Source organism: Mobula birostris, chromosome 12, assembly GCF_030028105.1.
Source record: "Mobula birostris isolate sMobBir1 chromosome 12, sMobBir1.hap1, whole genome shotgun sequence".
NCBI lineage: Eukaryota > Metazoa > Chordata > Chondrichthyes > Myliobatiformes > Myliobatidae > Mobula > Mobula birostris.
The window spans coordinates 107,868,144-107,883,084 of record NC_092381.1 but is presented as its reverse complement, the minus strand read 5'-3'; the positions used below and the strand labels follow the sequence as shown (position 1 = coordinate 107,883,084).

Genomic DNA, 14,941 nt, shown 5'->3' with positions numbered 1-14,941 from the left:
CAGATACCCACTGGAAGGTGGGAAGCTGTCCAGGCAATTGTTGGGTAGATCTGGGGCACCTAGTTTGCAGGATCTTCTGGCACCTGAGGCAGGGGTGGTTAAGTTGTGTAGGGCCCTGGTGAACTTTTTAATTAAAACATGTTTGGGAGGCAGGATCTGATCCCCATCATGACCTCCTGTCACACTCCTTTACAGCAGGTGGCGCCAATGCACCTTCTTGACAAGTGCGAGCCCCATTAGCACAAAAGAAGGCTCACATTCCCGGTTCCGTCTTTTTCATGCAATTAACTTAATGTTTTGAAACTACAAATTATTACATAGGACAGAGGACATACAACATGTCATTACAGAGAAAATTCAGAACATATACAGTATAAAACCTGAAATCCTTACTCTCCATAGACATCCACAAAACAGGAAACCCTAAAGAATGAATATCAGAGCCCCAAAGCCCATCCTCCCACTCCCATGCACAAGGTGCAATGGAAGCATTGCCCCTCCCTCTTCCCCTACCCCCCACTTACCCCAGCAGAGGCACCCCCCCCTCACCATGCAAGCAATAACAAAAGCCCCCAAAGAGACCTTGATCTAGAGCCAATCAAAAGCTACAGTGCACAAACTAACATTTCTGTATCTCAGCCGGCTCTGTCCCACCACCAGCAAGGGCGCTCCTGCAGTGAGACAGGGAGACCAGCTGCTCACTGTTCTAATCTCACAATCTTCCACGTTGCTTCTCCGAGTCCCCCGACTTGAGGCCCGACAGGCTGTCACTCACTATCAAGGGGAGAGGAAAGAGGGTCACTCGAGTGCGGGGGCCTTCTTCTGACAGCAGGGCGATGCTTCTGTCTCCACAATGCTTCCGTCGGAGAAACTGGTGAGGACTTGGGTCCAGGGCTGCTCCCTGAAGGCTCTTGGAGATATTGAAATGTCAGGCTACACGGCCAGAGTGAAAAGCCAGCGCTTGTGAAGAACTATAGTTCGAACCGTAGACCACAGACTCCGACACAACCCCAGCCACCTTGAAAAGAAAACAGAGACATGAGGAAGGAAGAATAAGCTGTTTTGCAGATGAACTGAAAGAAGTCCCCTGACACCAAGATCAGAATCAGAATTAAGTTTAATATCGTCCACATATGTTGCAACAGTTGTTGACTTTTGCAGCAGCAGTACAATGCAATACATATGTGACCACGTGACTGTCAGATTGTTGAAAGTGTACTTAGGCAGCCATCCGGGTAATGCTAGAGTAGTTGTCTGTGCCCTTAAGGGAGATGGTGATGTCATTACACACGCGCAGGATAGTGGCGAGACTATTTTGCTTTCTGCTGAAGATGTGGTAAGGCGTTGGAATTGAGATCTTTCCCAGAGTGTGCTGGGCATGGTGAGGAAAAGTGAGCATTAATTGACAATATCCATGTGAATTCGTTTATGCTTGTTGGTGAATCAAGAACATCCATAATCTGACATGTTTTACATGTGGACGCTTTAGATTTCCACGAGTGAAGAAATCAATGCTGGGTAGCGTGGCTTATACCAAGTTCCTCACCATCCAAGTAGGATTGCCACTATCGTATTTGTACCATATTAGTTCTGGTATCTTTTAACACTGCAAATGTAATTCTGTTCATACACAAGGGTGTGGATCGAAAGTTAAACTGAGATTGTAATGGCAAGAACTGTTTGTAAATTCATTTGTTTTGTTTCACAACCCTCTTCTGGCACTTAAACATCGAAAACCGATAAAGGAATTAAAACCCGAAAAAGTATTTGTTGTCCTGAGTGTGTACTTTTCCCCAGGCTACAAAATCTGGTACCAGGAGTGGGGCTAATTCCAAGCCAGTTTAGAGGGTCTCTGATTGTTGTATGCAGTATGATTTACAATACCTAATACGGTGGTGGTGAAGACAGGACCGTGTTCCCGTCGGGGGAAGGAGAGAGCACGGTAGAGCCTTGTGGAGAGCACGCTGGAGCCTCGGGAACAGACCGGGACGTCAGCGACTGACGTCAGGATGCAGAGTGGTGACGTGGACCCCGGGAACTGCGGGCCGTGAAGCCCTCACGTTTGCAGCAAAGGACAGCAGCAGCTCCCTTTTGCAGGCTTGTGTGAACGTTAAAGACTTGAGTTTTTACTACGTCACGCTCAGAGGACACACCAGTTGAACTTGATCTGAATGAACAAATTAGGGAATTGCGTAGTAGCTATGATGAAGCCATGGCAACCATAGATAATTTAAGCAAAAGGTCCTATGTATATGTCCCAAGGGAAAGACACATTGGTCCTTTTACGGGGGATGTTGAGAAAGATGGGAGGTCTGTTGATGACTTTATTGAAGAAGTACAACGTGCACTTCATAGTGGAAATCAGTCTGACCAGGATCATTATGACTTTGTTATGTCCCTGCTCAGGGGTGCAGCCTTAGAAGAAGCACGTATGCACAGTGATGCTGGGGAAGACCGGGCTAATGACTTGTTCACCTATCTCAGGGAAGCTTTTAGAGACAAGCGTAGTGCACCCCAGCTGTGGCATAGCTTCTACAGTCGCAAACAGCGTGAGGGTAAAGATTTAAGAGAGTTTTCACATGCCCGAGCCCAAGCTCTTATCTTGATACTGAAGCCCTTCCCCGATGCTGTGACCAATGAGAGGGTGGTGCTAAGAGATCAATTTATAGAGGGGATCGGGGATCCTTCCCTCAGAAGGGAGTTCCACTGATTCGTGCGGGGCCACCCTGAGTCCTCAATGATAGAAGTGAGAGAGGAGGCGCGTCTGTGGCTCGTAGAAGAGCACCTGGGAAATACAAAGTCTGGGAAGTCAAAGTGTAGCGGTGGCCAGGCACAGTGCTTGACTATTAAAGCTCAGGAGTCGGAGTCTGTCACACTGGATGACGTCCTTAAAGTGGTCGCAGAGCAGGGCAAAGCCCTTTGTGAGTTGACTCAAGCAGTGAAAGTTCTCACTGTGCAGAGGGATTTTACACGCACTACTAGTGGCAGATGTAATTTACAGCCCAGGTTCACAGAAGATGGGCAACCAATATGTTTCAAGTGTCAGGTGGGAGGGCATTTGGCCAAGAATTGCCCACAGAAGCGGGGTGCAAGGGAAGTGGAGCCTGCATCCTCCTGCCCTCAAGAGGTTGGGAGTCGGGCAATTTGGCGGAACCTCATAGATACAGATAATGTACAGCGATCCTGTGACCAGTTGCTGCAGCGCGTTGTAGGGACATGTCCAGTTGTGGGGCTTGAAATATCAGGTGTTGCTGTCCGTTGTCTGTTGGACACAGGTAGTCAGGTAAGCACCCTGACCGAGCAGTTCTTTAGAGAACATTTGAATGGAGAGGACGAGGGTATGTTGTCCACTGCTGGCTGGCTTAGGCCAACAGCTGCAAACGGTCTTGATATTCCTTACCTTGGGTTTCGAGAGCTAGAGGTTCAGGTAATGGGCATGAAGATACCAAATTGTGGCTTTCTCGTAGTCAGGGATCCTGTTGGCACTGAACCACCTGTCCCATGTATTGTAGACATGAATATTATCAGCCAGTGTAGGCAACTTGTCTACGCAGTGTTTGTCTTTGATGTCCAGTATCATCCGGGTCGGAGCAATACCGTGGCTGATGCACTCTAGGCAGCCATTTGCAGGGGAGCCTGAGCCTGTCTAAGAGGATGCGGAGTTTGATGGGGCTGTGGCGATCGGTAGTTTGATCAATCGTGGCACTGCCCGTGACCCGGCACTGGTTACCGCTGGTCTTAACAGCCATAGGGGTAAGCAGATTCGAGCCTGGGAAGCTGGTACGAGTGATGTAAGTGGTCCGACACAAGGGAACACTCCAACCCTCCCAGGTTATTCTAATAGGGACTTGCGTACTTTTCAGCAGCAAGACCCTGTGTTAGGTGTCCTAAGAGACTTATGGGATCAGAAAAGGAGGCTGAGTGGCCAGGAGCGAAAAACTCTGCCTAAACCCGTTTTGTCTCTGTTAACTCACTGGGACAGCATCAGGGAGCGTAAAGGGTTACTGTATAGGGTAGTTGAGGATGAGAAGCTTAGGGAGTGTTACCAGCTTCTGGTACCAATCAGCTTGAGGAGCAAGGTGTTAGAGTATGTACAGGACTCTATGGGCCATCAAGGCATAGAACGTACTCTGCAGTTGTTAAGAAGCTGATGTTTTTGGTTGGGCATACATGAGGATGTGGCACGGTGGGTCAAAAATTGTCCACGTTGTGTACTAACTAAGATGCCGCAGCCCAGGATCCGCACCCCCCCGCCCCCCATGAAGCCATTTCTGGCCTCTGGGCCGCTTGAAGTTGTAGCCGGCAAGTGATGGGCGTGAGAATGTCTTAGTGGTCACGGACATTTTCACTAAATTTGCCCAAGTCTTTCCGACTCGGGGTCAAACGGCGGAAACCACAGCCAGGGTGCTCTTGAGGGATTGGTTCATGAAGTAGGTGTTCCTGAGAGATTGCATTCTGACCAGGGCCGTAACTTCGAAAGTGAGGTCATAGCAGGGCTTTGCAAACTATACGGGGTAAGGAAAAGCCGTAACACACCTCATCATACTGGCAACGCGCAGTGCGAGCGTTTCAACAGGACGATGCGTGATTTGTTGCATACGTTGCCTCCAGAAAAGAAGCGCAGATGGCCAGAACAGACGGTGGACCGGAAACATGACTGGCTAGTCTCAGTTCCGTTCTCTTTAGAGAAGCAGTTAAGGAGGTTAAAAGTACCCTTGTAGTGAGCGAGTAATCGAGGACGATTACTTGAACGCAGGGGAGAATCTAACCAGGTGACCATCGGATCTTATTCAGTATTGTTAAAAGTGTACTTAGGCAGCCATCCGGGCAATGCTAGAATAGTTGTCTGTGCCTTTAAGGGAGACGTTGATGTCATTATGCATGCGCAGGATAGTGGGGAAACCATTTTGCTTTCTGCTGAAGACGTGGTAAGGTGTTGGAATTGGGTTCTTCCCAGAGTGTGCTGGGCATGGCGAGAAAAGATTTCCACCAGTGAAGAAATCAACGCTGGGTAGCATGGCTTATAGCAAGTTCCTCACCATCCAAGCAGGATTGCCACTACCGTATTTGTACCATATTTGTACCGTATTAGTTCTGGTATTTTTATACTGCATATGCAATTCTGTTTATACACAAGGGTGTGGATCGAAAGTTAAACTGAGATTGTAACAGCAAGAACTGGTTGTAAATTCGTTCATTTTGTTTCGCGACCCTCTTCTGGTACTTAAACATCGAAAACCGATAAAGGAATTAAAATCCGAAAAAGTATTTGATGTCCTGAGTGTGTACATTTCCCCAGACTACACATAAAAACAGAGAGGAAAAACTGTGAATTAGAATAAGTGTGTGTATATATATAATAAATAGACCAGAAGACATAGGAGTAGAATTAGGCTAATTTGGCCCATCGAATTTGCTCTAGCATTCAATCATGGCTGATCCTTTTCTCCCCTCCTCAACCCCATTTCCCGGCCTTCTCCTGGTAACCTTTGACACCATGTCCAAACAAGAACCTATCAAGCTCTGCCTTAAGTACACCCAACGATCTGGCCTACACCGCTGCCTGTGGTAATAAATTCCACAAATTCACCACCATCTGGCTGAAGAAATTTCTCCGCATCTCTGTTTTAAATGGACCCCCCCCCTATCCTGAGGTTGTGCCCTCTTGTCCTAGACTCCCCTACCATGGGAAATATCCTTTCCATATCCACTCTCTCTAGGCCTTTCAACATTCAAAAAGTTTCAATGAGATTCCCCCTCATCCTTCTAAATTCCAGCGAGTACAGACCCAGAGCTATCAAATGTTCCTCGTATAACCCTTTCATTTCCAGAATCATCCTTGTGAACCAGCCCTGAACCATCTCCAATACCAGCACATCTTTTCTTAGATGAGGAGCCCAAAATCGTTCACAGTACTCAGGGTGAGTGCCTTATAAAGCCTCAGCCTCACATCTCTGCTTTGGTATTCTTGCCCTCTTCAAAGAAATGCTAACATTGCATTTGCCTTCCTCACCACCGACTCTACCCACAAGTTAACCTTTAGAGTGATCTGCACGAGGGCTCCCAAGTCCCTTTGCATCTCAGATTTTTGGATTTCCCCATTTAGAAAATAGTCTGCACATTTATTTCTACCATTCGTACTACCAAAGTATATGACCATGCATTTTCCTACATTGTATTTAATTTGCCACTTTCTTGCCCATTCTCCTAATCTGTCTAAATCCTCCTGCAGCCTACTTGTTTCCTCAACCTGTTCCTCTAGCAATCTTTGTATCATCTGCCAACCTGGCAACAAAGCCATCTATTCCATCATCTAAACAATTGATATACAGTATAAAAAGTAGTGATCCCAACACCGACCCCTGCGGAACACCACTAGTCACTGGCAGCCCACCAGACAAGGATCCTTTTATTCCCACTTGCTGCCTCCTACCAATCAGCCAAAGCTCTAACCATGTTAGTAACTCTCCTGTAATATCATGGGCTCTTAACTTGGTAAGCAGTCTCATGTGTGGCACCTTGTCAAAGGCCTTCTGGAACTCCAAAGGAACAATATCCACTGCATCCCCTTTATCTATCCTACTTGTAATCTCCTCAAAGGTTCATCAGGCAGGATTTTCCCTTAAGGAAACCGTGCTGACTTTGTCTTATCTTGTCCTGTGTTACCAGGTACTCCATAACCTCATCCTTAACAATTGACTCCAACGTCTCCTAACCACTGAGATCAGGCTAATCGGTCTATAATTTCTTTTCTGCTGCCTTCCTCCTTTCTTAAAGAGTGGAGAAATAATTGCAATTTTCCAGTCCACTGGAACCATGCCAGAGTCCAATGATTTTTGAAAGATCATTACTAATGTCTCCACAATCTCTACTGCTACCTCTTTCAGAACCCAAGGGTGTAGTTCATCTGGTCTGGATGACTTATGTATCCTTAGGCCTTTCAGCTTTTTGAGCGCCTTCTCCCTTGTAATAGTAGCTGCTCTCACTTCTCTTCCCTCGGACCCTTTAACATCCGGCACACTGTTAGTGTCTTCCACAGTGAAGACTGATACAAAATAGTCATTCAGTTCATCTGCCATCTCCTTGTCCCCCGTTATTATTTCTCCTGCCTCATCTTCTAGCAGTCCTATATCCATTCTCATCTCTCTTTTATTTTTTACGTACTTGAATAAGGTTTTACTATCCACTTGGATATTGTTTGCTGGCTTGCTTTCATATTTCATCCTTCCCCCCCTCATAACTGTTTTAGTTACTCTCTGTAGAGTTTTAAAAGCTTCCCAATCCTTTGACTTCCCATTAATTTTTGTTTTGATGTATGCCCTCTCTTTTGCTTTTACATTAGCTTTGACTTCCCTTGACAGCCACGGTTGTACTATTTTGCCATTTGAGTATTTCTTTGTTTTTGGAATACATCTATCCTGCACCTTCTTCATTTTTTTCCCAGAAACTCACACCATTGCTGCTCTGCTGTCATCTCTGCCAGCATCTCCTTCCAATTTACTTTGGCCAACTCCTCTCTCATACCACTGTAATTTACTTTACTCCACTGAAGTACTGCTATTTCACTTTAATTTACTTTACCTTCTACCTGACAAATTTCAAGTTGAACTCAATCGTATTGTGATCATGGTCTCCTGAGATTTCTTTTACCTTAAGCTCCCTAATCGCCTCCAGTTCATTACATAACAGCCAATCCAGTATAGCTGATCCCCTAGTAGGCTCAACGACAAACCGCTCTAAAAAGCCATCACATCGGCATCCAACAAACTCACTCTCTTGAGATCCATTACCAAACTGATTTTCCCAATCAACCTGCATGTTGAAATCTCCCATGACTTCTTAACATTGCCCTTTTGACACACCTTTTCTGTTTCCTGTTGTAATGTGCGGTCCACAGCCCAGCTACTGTTGTGAATCCTGTATATAACTGCCATCGGGGTCCTCTTACCCTTGCAGTTTCCGAATTCAACATCTTCCAACCCTATGTCACATCTTTCTACTGACTTGATGCCAATTTTTACCAGAAGAGCCATGTCACCCCCTCTGCCAACCTTCCTATCCTTCTGCTACAATGTGTAACCTTGGACATTCAGCTCCCAACTACAACCATCCTTCAGCCACGATTCAGTGATGGCCACAACATCATACCTGACCATCTGTAATAGTGGAACAAGATCATCCACCTTATTTCTTACACTCCATGCATTGAAATATAGCACCTTGAGTACTGCATTTGCTACCCTTTTTGATTCTGTATCCCTAATGACAGCTGCGTTGTTGTCCTATCATCTGCCTGCCCTTCCTGACAGTCCTGGTTATGCGCCCACTGATGCCAGGCAGACAATCTCTGTAGAGTGTTGACAACAGCTAGGCTCACCCATCTTGTAAACACTCTGCTCAGAGGAAGAAATGGCAAATCGCTTTTGTGGAAATATTTGCCAAGGGCAATCATGGTCAAAAAGATCATGAATTGTAGATATGAATATTTAGAATGAAAACTGGAAAATCACGTACTTTTGATTTTATTTATTATTTAAAAGGTATGATGAAATATGGTTCAACAAAGAAAACCGGTGTCATCACGTTAGTGTAGTGGTTAGCACAATGCTTTCCAGTGCGGGCAACCCAGGTTCAATTCCTGCCGCTTCCTGTACAGAGTTTGTACGTATTCTCTGTGACCGCGTGGGCTTCCTCCGGGAGCTCCAGTTTCCTCCCACAGTCCAAAGGTGTACCGGTTGGTAGGTTAATTGGTCTTTGTAAATTGTCCCATGTTTAGGCTAGCGTTAAGTCGGGAGATTGCTAGGTGGCACAGCTCGAAGGGCCAAATGGCCTACTCCACACATAAAATAAAACATCTTTCACATTTTACAAACTTTTTCTAGCTGCTTCCAATTCCAGGTGCATTGCAACGAAGGCTATGTGTGCAGTACTGTGTAGCCAGGCACCTGGGCAGCACAGAGGGAACAGAGGTTTCAGCACAGCACAAGAGCAGGGCTGAAAGGACGTGATTGTACGTACTTTGAAAGATGTGTAACTTTGGCTGGTTGATGCTGAATCTGTGGAATTCTCTGCCACAGGAAACAGTTGAGGCCAGTTCATTGGCTATATTTAAGAAGGAGTTAGATATGGCCCTTGTGGCTACGGGGGTCAGGGGGTATGGAGGGAGGGCTGGTGCAGGGTTCTGAGTTGGATGATCAGCCATGATCATAATAAATGGTGGTACAGGCTCAAAGGGCCGAATGGCCTACTCCTGCACCTATTTTCTATGTTTCTATGGTTGGGTTGAGTTGTTCTCCAAACTTGGCAATCCATTTGCAAACATTTCATCACCATATGAGTAGACATCGTCAGCGCACTGTTGATTGTGGTTTACCCCCCGAATGCTTGGCCTTTATATACACATCAATCAGCAGATTAGCCATCATTGCAGAAACTCCGTTGTGATACAGGAAGGAAATCTCATTGCTGATCAGCTGAGTGGCAAACCTTGTGTGTTGTGATCTGGAATCTCGCCCACATTGGCTCATAAATAGTCTCCCGACTCTCTATGCATGAGGATCGAGTGGAGCACACGTTGGACTGGGCATCAGAGAAAGTCAAGAAGCAAGCCAACGTGCTGCATGCAAGAGAATTCCTAGAAGCAGACTTTCTGTGAACAATTCTGTAAACAAACACATTGACCTCAATCTCACTTATGAGCTGATGTGGGCAAAATTCCAGACCACAGCAAGCTCTTTGAACGTCTTCCATGCGATTTTCTCTGGTCCCACTAGAGGTTTTCCAAACTGCCTATCACTGACGTGGCAACGCGCTTGATCTATCGACCAACAAAAACGACTTCCTTAACCTTGGCATCAGCTGTTATGGGGAAACATCTGTCTCAAATATCAAAATCCTTCATGAAAGTTTATAGCCTGTCCTGTCATACAGAATCTGCTCTTTAGAAAACTTCTCCTCTTTACATTGTGGGCAACATTTTAATTGTCTTGAATTATGAATTGAAATAACAAATACTGTATAGGCGATTTAAAAAAAAATGTGACAGGGAAATTTTCATGATCAGCAGCCCAAAATCCTTAAGCTACTGATCTCTGTTGCCCTATGTTATCTGTAAAGTACTTTTGCTTTGGGAAAGATTGTAGAATTAGGAATATGTCATCTAAGTTAAGTGAATGCACACTAAGAATGCAAATTCCCCTTGCCTATACTCTGGAGTGGGAGAAGCTAAAGATGGCGCCAGCAATTTTTGCAGACCCGGGCGACTTCTTCCAGTTCCTCTACAAAACGGTTTCTTCTTCTTTTCTCATGTCTTTCTTTTCTTTTCAAGGTGGCTGGGGTCCTGTCAGAGTCCATGATCTGCAGTTGCAGCTTAAACTATGGTTGTCCACGGGCAGTGGTTCTCACTCTCGGATTCGCTTTGTGGCCTGCCATTTCACTATCTCCAGGGGCAACCCGGAAGGCAGGCACAGGGGGTGACCCAATACCTCACCGTTGTTGCCAAATAAAGCGTCACAGGAGACTGAAATATCAAGACGGTCGGTGGTGTGCACTGCGGTCAGAAGGCCTCCGCACTCAAGCGATCTCTCTGTCTCTCTTGATGGTGAGTGAGATTCTGCTGATCTGTGAGTCGGGGAACTCAGACAAGCGACTCGGCAGATTGTAACATTGAAACAGCGGGTTGCTAGTCTCCCCTTTCGTTGTTGCAGGAGCGATATCTCTCACCCTCACCAGTGAAAGAGAGCCTGTCTGAGATATCAACGTGTCAGGATGGATTGTAGGTTCTTGATGACTCTGGACAAGGTCACTTTTGGTGGCTGCTGGCATGGTGGGTGGGTGAGGGGATTTTTGCTGGAACAAGTGAGGGGAGGGTCGATGCTTTACCTGCTGCTTGTGAATGGGAGGGGCTTTGGGGTTCTGATTTTTCTGTCATTCATTCTTGAGGGATTTTTTTTCTGTTTCGTGGATGTCTGTGAAGAGTAAGGATTTCAGGTTGTATACTGTATACATTCTCTGATATTAAATTGAACCATTTGAACCTTTTGTATCACTCTTACACTGTAATTGTAACACAGCATTTCTGTTTTTATGCTTTTATGTACCTCAACGTTATTATGCATGGCATGATCTAGCTGAGTGGCACACCAACAAAAGCTTTTCACTGTATCCAGGAGACACAAGAGGCCTCAGAGACAGGAATCTGGGACAATCTGCTGAGGAACTCAGTGTCTGTGCAGCAACCAGGGGAGAGAAGGAATTAGAATCAGCTTAACCAACTGCCCATTACACCACTGGTGTTCAGGGCAGCAGTGAAGGTCCTCCATCTCTGGTGGTGTTCAGGGCTTCCTTCATCATGTCAGTAGCCTCCTCTCAGTTTTCACTCCTTTCAGTCACGCAAGTCCCGGGTGGAGACTCGGGAATACCGTCACACTCAGATGTAGAAGGATTCTCCATTGCTATTTCCGTAACATGCCCTTACACTTGCTCCCTCACCACCATTCAGGGCCCCAAACAGTCCTTCCAGGTGAGGCAACACTTCACCTGTGAGTCGGCTGGGGTGATATACTGCGTCCGGTGCTCTCGATGTGGCCTTTTATATATTGGCGAGACCCGACGCAGACTGGGAGACCGTTTCGCTGAACACCTACGCTCTGTCCACCAGAGAAAGCAGGATCTCCCAGTGGGTCACATATTTTAATTCCACATCCCATTCCCATTCTGACATGTCTATCCACGGCCTCCTCTACTGTAAAGATGAAGCCACACTCAGGTTGGAGGAACAACACCTTATATTCCATCTGGGTAGCCTCCAACCTGATGGCATGAACATTGACTTCTCTAACTTCCGCTAATGCCCCACCTTCCCCTCGTACCCCATCCGTTACTTATTTTTATACACACATTCTTTCTCTCACTCTCATTTTTCTCCTTCTGTCCCTCTGACTATACCCCTTGCCCATCCTCTGTGTTCCCCCCCCTTTTCCTTCTCCCTGGGCCTCCTGTCCCATGATCCTCTCGTATCCCCTTTTGCCAATCACCTGTCCAGCTCTTGGCTCCATCCCTCCCCCTCCTGTCTTCTATCATTTTGGATCTCCCCTCCCCCTCCAACTTTCAAATCCCTTACTCACTCTTCCTTCAGTTAGTCCTGACGAAGGGTCTCGGCCTGAAACATCCATTGTACCTCTTCCTAGAGATGCTGCCTGGCCTGCTGCGTTCACCAGCAACTTTGATAAAGTGTGTTGCTTGAACTTCCAGCATCTGCAGAATTCCTGTTGTTTCCGTAACAATTTTGTTTGACCAGTCAGGGTTGTTAGCCCTGAGCTGAACCCTCGACCTTGGAGGAATGATGGACCATTCACTGAATGTTTTTCGTTTTTGCACCATTCTGTGTAAACTCTAGAGACTGCTGTGTGTGAAAATCCCAGGAGATCAGCAGTTTCTGAGATACTCAAACCATCCCATCTGGCAACAACAATCGAAGTCAGTGAGATTATATTTCCTCCCCAATCTGATGTTTAGTCTGAACAACAACTGAACCTCTTGACCATGTCTGCATGCTTTTATGCATTGAGTTACTGCCAGATGATTGGCTGATTAGATATTTGCATTAACGAGCAGTGCACAGGTATACCTAATGAACTGGTCACTGAGTGTGTGGTACTGTACAAAAGTCTTCGGCTCCCTAGATTTTAAATGGTTTCAGATGGTGTGGCCTCCACAGAGCCCTGATCTCAACATCACTGAGGCTGTCTGGGGTTACTCGGAGAGACAGAACAAACCATGCATCCTGGGACTGTGTCCCCTGGTCTCTCCAGCCAAGAGAAATGCCCAACCGGTCAGTCCCTCTCACTATCGGCTCCACTAATTCTGTCCAGAGAGCCAACTACTGCTTAGAACAGGGGTGGCTGTTCCGTTTTGCAACTTCAAAACTTTAAACTAATTCAAGAATGCTTAATCAAACAATACATATATACACAAAATATAACTAAAATATTAAAGACACAACAGTGGTGAACCCACGAGTGAAAATGTGACATCAGAATCAGATTTATTATCACCGGCGTGCATCATGAAATTTGTTAACTTAGCAGCAGCAGTTCAATGCAATATACAATTATTTAGAAAAAAATGAATAAGTAAATTGATTACAGTAAGTATATATATGCATATTAAATCAATAAATTAAAAATAGTGGAAAAACTGAAATAATATTTTAAAAAATGAGGGAGTATTTCAAGGCTTCAGTGTCCATTCAGAAATCAGATGGCAGAGGGGAAGGAGCTGTTCCTGAGTCAATGAGTGTGTGTCTTCAGGCTCCTGTACCTCCTCCCTGATGGTAGCAATGAGAAGAGGGCGTGTCCTGGGTGATGGGGGTCCTTAATGATGGACGCCGTCTTTCTGAGGCATTGCTCCTTGAAGATGTTTGGGTTACTATGGAGACATTCAGGGCTGCCCATTGATTCCTTAAACTACACCCATAATAATAGATTAGGGGACCGGTTCGTTGAGCACCTCCACTCCGTCCACCACAACAGACAGGATCTCCCGGTAGACACCCACTTCAACTCTGCTTCCCATTCCCATTCAGATATATCCATACATGGCCTCCTCTACTGCCATGATGAGGCTAAACTCAGGTTGGAGAAGCAACACCTCATATATCGTCTAGGTAGTCTCCAGCCCCTTGGTATGAACATAGAATTCTCCAACTTCCAGTAATTCCCTCCCCCTCCCTACCTCTATCCCTATTTCGCATCACCTCCCTCATAGTTCCGCCTCCTTCTACTACTGTGCATTGTTCTCCTGCCAATCACCTCCCTGCTTCCCCTCCCCCAAACCCTTTGTCTTTCAAATTACTGTTTTTTTTTCAACTACCAGCATTCTTCAAACCCTCCCCAAAGTTCTTCCTTCAGTCCTGACGAAGGGTTTCGGCCCGAATCTTTTCAACTGATGCTGACTGATCTGCTGAGTTCCTCCAGCGCATCGTGAGTGTTCCTTTGACAACAGCATCTGCAGATTATTTCGTCTTTACCCATAATAGCAGTGCGATCACTCAAGTCAAGTATGATGTTCTCCTGGGGGGGGTTAATGGAAAATGCACGTAGGAGACTTGGTTTAACGTGGTGATTCCGATACACGGCCTGGAGTGCAAGACGCCTGGGGAGTGCAGCCTTCCTCGCCCTTCACTGCTTTTGTGACATGTCAACATCTTCTGCCAGCTCCACCACTGAGGTCTTGGCTGGATCGTTCTTTCTCTGGAAACCCTCCTTGACTTACCACCGCAAGCAACTCTACCAGGAGCTAAGTGCCAGGTGGCATTGCTCTTGGGATCTCAGGAACACAACAGCCTCTCCACCACCACAAGGTGACAATCCACCCATATGTAGAGGGCAATAGACGGGGTAAATGCAAGCCGGCTTTTTTCCACTGAGGTTGGGTGGGAGTACAGTTAGAGGCCATGGGTTAAGGGTGAAAGGTGAAAAGTTTCAGGGGAATGAGGGGAAACTTCTTCACTCAGAGGGTGGTGAGAGTGTGGAATGAGCTGCCAGCACAAGTGGTGCATGTGAGTTCGATTTCAACATTTCAAAGATGTTTGGATAGGTACATATAGGTAGGGGTATGGACGGTTATGGTCCCAGCATAGCTCAATGGGAGTAGACAGTTTCAATGGTTCAGCATTGACCAGATGGGCCAAGGTCCTGTTTCTGTGCTATGACTCCCATGAAAAGATGCATAAGGATTATCTTTACTGTTGAATGAAGTGGTGAATGATTTTTCACAAACTACAGTTCAACTGAGCAACAAATTATGTATTTAAATGAAATACAGAACAAATTAGAGTACCATAACACTGGGAATTGGTTCCTAATAGTTATCGATGGAGGAATTCATCTTCTGTACGCTGCCATGCTCTTTTGATTGATTGTAAATGATGTCAGCTCTG

General features: G+C 46.0%; 1 long non-coding RNA gene across 2 annotated transcripts in view; it reads right to left on the bottom strand.

Annotated features, from left to right (window-relative positions):
• LOC140206405 (uncharacterized) overlaps window positions 1–14,941 on the bottom strand; it is a 42,696-nt gene that overhangs the window by 12,703 nt on the left and 15,052 nt on the right. For both annotated transcript variants that reach the window (XR_011888138.1, XR_011888137.1), the window contains exon 3: window positions 625–1,018. This is a non-coding gene — a long non-coding RNA (uncharacterized lncRNA). The remainder of the gene's footprint in view (window positions 1–624; window positions 1,019–14,941) is intronic.